Here is a 4,140-nt window from a genome sequence, read left to right as displayed (position 1 = left end):
ATTTGAAATCACACGGAATGTTATTCAGCAGACAAACACTAGAGGGCAGCCTGTAAGTGCTTGATTAGTTCTCAAGTTACTCCCACCCCATGACGTCATCTTGCGCGTGCGCAAGTACGCCATCGTGTGGACATTAGCAGACAGGTCATATATATTTATTTAATTTTCTTTCGCAAATTACTCCCACCCCATGACGTCATTTTGCGCGAGCACAAGTACGCCATCGTGTGGACATTCATTGTAGGTCATTTCTTTTCTCAAATTCTCTTCTCCCTGTGAATATTGAATAGGTGTTGTTTAACTGTCAATACATATTTGCATTTGCTAAGCTTTGCTTGTGCTAAGTATTATTGGATGTTAAACAATTCTTCTACCTCTGACTGATTACACTTAATTGGGTTCAAAACAAGATTTGAATTTAAATTTAAAGTTAAGTCTCAGTCCAGTGACTAATGCCCACTTAGAGGAAGCGCGCCCCTTTGGGGCCTCCCCTGCTAAGTCGGTTTATCACTTCCTTCCTCCTTGTGTTCTGTTTTGAAGTGGTTAATTTCCAGTTGGTTTTATTTCAGATGCTATCACTGATATCTTACAGCAATCGTGATTATCATCGGATATAATTCTGATCTCTAACTTTTCTTACACTTATTCAAATTTGGTTTGAAACAAACAAATTTCGAATGTAAATTTGAATTAAGTTTCTCATTTCAATTATTATTAATTAATGATTAATTAATTATTATTAATATTATTATTTATTTTTATTTTATTTATTTATTTTCTTTTTTTCCCTCTTTGATACTTTATTACTGACTGTATCCTTACTATCTTAGATGCTACTTGACATCTCTTTGCACGCTTATTTAAATTGAGTTTAACAAGTTTAAATTGAATTTAAATTAAGTTTGTCTGTTCATCCTGCCTTGTTTACTTCTGTCTTTTCTTGTGGTTAGATTGTTTTGATAATTAACATCATTATCAAACTTCTTTGCTTATCATTATGTGGTAAAGCTTTTGCCTGTTATTTCTACACACATAATTACTCAATTTGGTTTAAACAAGAAAGCCTTAATTCACTTTAAGACTTTCACTTGCTAAATCCTGTTCTGTATTTGTAGGTAGAATTCCCTAGTGTGCTGTGGTGATCCGACAGTCATCTCTGGTTGGTTCCCAGCAAACTGGTTTATCCGACCGGCGTTACCGATGCTGGCCGTATGTGAATCTCTGACTCTTCTGTCTCTTTTCACACAACGACATCAGCAATTTGGCACTCCGAAGGAAAGTCAACCCCGTCAGTCGACACACACGGCAAGTTTGGAATAATTACCTAAACCAGGGCCTGAAGAGGGGCCACTCTTACGAGGGTTCTAGGGAAAATCCAAATCTTGTTGTGCCGTCTGACAGTTGACACCTTGGTGTTGCCGGTTGTGTTTAATGTCAAGTTGTTTGAGAGGGCACACCGTGATAGTGGCAGAGGGCCCGGGGACACTGCGGTCAAGTGTTTGGGACCGTTGGAAAGATTGACCACGCGCTGGTCCCCAGCAGAGTGACATCGATTCACCCCAGGCAAACTAAAAGAAGGTAAAATCCATCCACCAGTATAGGCCACATAATAGTAGACATTCCCCGGTCATTTAAGCGTTTGGCCCATTTCTTGTCTTTCTCTCCCCTAAGCCACACCATCTCCCTAGGGTTTATACCTCGATAGCGCCCCACCCTGTTGGTCCTATCATAAACCCTAGCAGTGGTGGTAGACTTAGGCCCTTTTTCTCCTGCCTATCTATTCCTAACATTAATTGTGTTCTACTTTATTCTGCTGTTCTGTCCTGTCGTAGTGTGTACTTCCAGTTCACATTAAGACAGAGCCTACAAGAGCCATCAAGGAAAACTGAATAAAGAGACAAACAGGCAGCCCGCATCATCAGATGACCCTTATGGGCTGCCGCCTTGTCAAAACCTTTATTTAGACCTGCACTGACCCACGAAATTCGGCCCACCTAACTGTCTAACTGTCTACCCCAGTTAGTCAAAATTACGGCTTAGAATAGCCACCTCATTGTAGCTCGCTAACCCTACGCGTACTTGCATTGGCCTCTTTGTGTGTGCTGTTCTTTTCTCTTGCCTACAGTAAGCCAGTATGTCCCGTTCGTCCAGTCCCGCAGCCCACTGGGATCACCTCGAGACCTGGCTGAGCGCAATGACGGACACCGTCCTACCCAAGGACGCCAGGGACCTACAGCCCCTAGGTCGAGAGCAACTGGACGCTGAATTGGACAGCCTGATGGCCCACGATCCCACACAGAGCTACAACCACAAAGAATGGACCAAGATCATCGGAAGTCTTGCCCACAATCTCATCGCCCAGGCACGGATAAGTGAGAAAAACAACCTCGACCTGGAGCAGGAGGCCGCAGCGCTAAAACTCCAAGCTGAGGAGGCCTGTAGGAACCAAGCCAAAACTCAGAGTCATCTAGATCAGCTACGCCTCGAGACCGAGGAACAGCGAAAGGAAGAGGATGAAACGGACCCAGAACAGAAAAAGGAAGTAGAAAGACTTCAAAATGCCCTGGAAAACATTCTCCGGGACACAGACCAAAGAGAACAGTCGGAGAGAAAAGCCAGAGAGGAACTCGACGTTGCAACAAGGCGAGTCTCTCCTTGCAAGAGCAGAGACTGCACTAAAAGACAGAGATGCTAAAGCCAGAGCCTGTGAAAAGCACCTGAACATGGCCCGAGCTGAAATCCATGAACTTATTCAGCACAGAGACCATCTCCATTATGAACTTGACACTGTTCACAAAGAACTGACACATTCTTATAGACTGCAAAGTGAACAGAAAAGGGAAACGCACACCACAGAGTTTCCCCTGACCAGTGGGCCAAAGCTTTTCAGCCAAGAGCTCAGGGCTGAAAAGGGGGGTGAAAGCCCACCGTTCAAGATGTCACCAGCCAGCCTCCAAGAACCCCCGTCAGCAACAAAAGGGTTGGAGCCCACCCACAAAAGCCTGGTCACTAACCACGGCATGGCTCCCAAAGAACTTGACAAGCTGGCCAGAAACATCCCTACTTTCACCCCAAACCCTGCAGGAGGCCACGATGTGCACGCCTACCTGCAAGACATTGACTTTCACTTGCACACTGTTCCCCACGTGACCACGTGGGACAGATTGTACCCGCTCAGAATTACGTCTAGCCGTGACGTATGCAGCTTCCTAGACCATCAACCAGAGACTGTCAAAACAGACTACCAACAGCTGCGGCAGGCTTTTATCAGAGAATTCTCTGATCCAGAAACTGATCAAGGACTCATCGCCGCCATGAACCTCAAGCAGGCTCGGCGGGAAACGCCACAGGCCTACTACGGACGAATCCGACGAGCCTACTTCGGAGCACGAAATGAACCAGGCATGGAAGATGTCAACTTCAGAACCTTGGTTCTCCGAAATCTGCATCCCACAGTGAGCCATCACTTAGGGGTCCTGGCCTGTCCTCACACCATGACTACCCAACAACTGTGAGACTTGGCCCATAAAGCTTTCATCAAGCAGAAAATTGCTTCTGAAAAGACTGTAAAAATTCCATCCATTTGCCCTGTCACTGATCTGCCACAGAGCTGGCACTAGAGGGCGCCCAACAGCACCACAGTAACAGAACTTTTAACAACGAGTCAAGACCGTTGCAAGCCGGCAGAGGGCAGCGCAGCCGTGATGGTGCTCGTCCTAAGCACCAGAGCGGGTGCTTTGAAAGATCCTACGGCAGCCCACGGCCCCCCCACAACCAAAAGGGTGGAGCCACATGGGAAGCCAGCCGACGGCCCAGAAAGAGCTGAACCCCATCGACTAGAACGTCCAGCCCAGACAGCCCGCAGCGGAAACCCTTCCGGCATGCCCCAGCCAAGTCCAAGTCTGAGCCTCCCTCAAAGAAAAACAGTGAGGCCACGTCAGAGACCGCAGAGCTCTTGAAGGTTCTGAAAGAGCTGCTTCATAGAACACCTCACAAGAAAGACAAAGAGGACAGGTCAGACTCCTCATGACTAAGCGTAAGGCATGAAACCAACACCCTTCCTGACTGCCCTCCTACTGAACCAAGCACCCAGAGCACCACTCTTCAGACACAGACTTCCGAACCAGCTATCACACCACC

At 46.7% G+C, this 4,140-nt stretch overlaps 1 pseudogene; it reads left to right on the top strand.

Moving 5' to 3' along the window:
• The first annotated feature begins 2,134 nt into the window (after positions 1 to 2,134).
• LOC127662684 (uncharacterized) lies at positions 2,135 to 3,826 on the top strand (annotated as a pseudogene).
• The last annotated feature ends 314 nt before the right edge of the window (positions 3,827 to 4,140 follow it).

Source organism: Xyrauchen texanus, chromosome 22 (genome assembly GCF_025860055.1).
Source record: "Xyrauchen texanus isolate HMW12.3.18 chromosome 22, RBS_HiC_50CHRs, whole genome shotgun sequence".
Taxonomy (NCBI): Eukaryota; Metazoa; Chordata; class Actinopteri; order Cypriniformes; family Catostomidae; genus Xyrauchen; species Xyrauchen texanus.
This window is presented reverse-complemented; position numbering and strand designations above follow the sequence as displayed.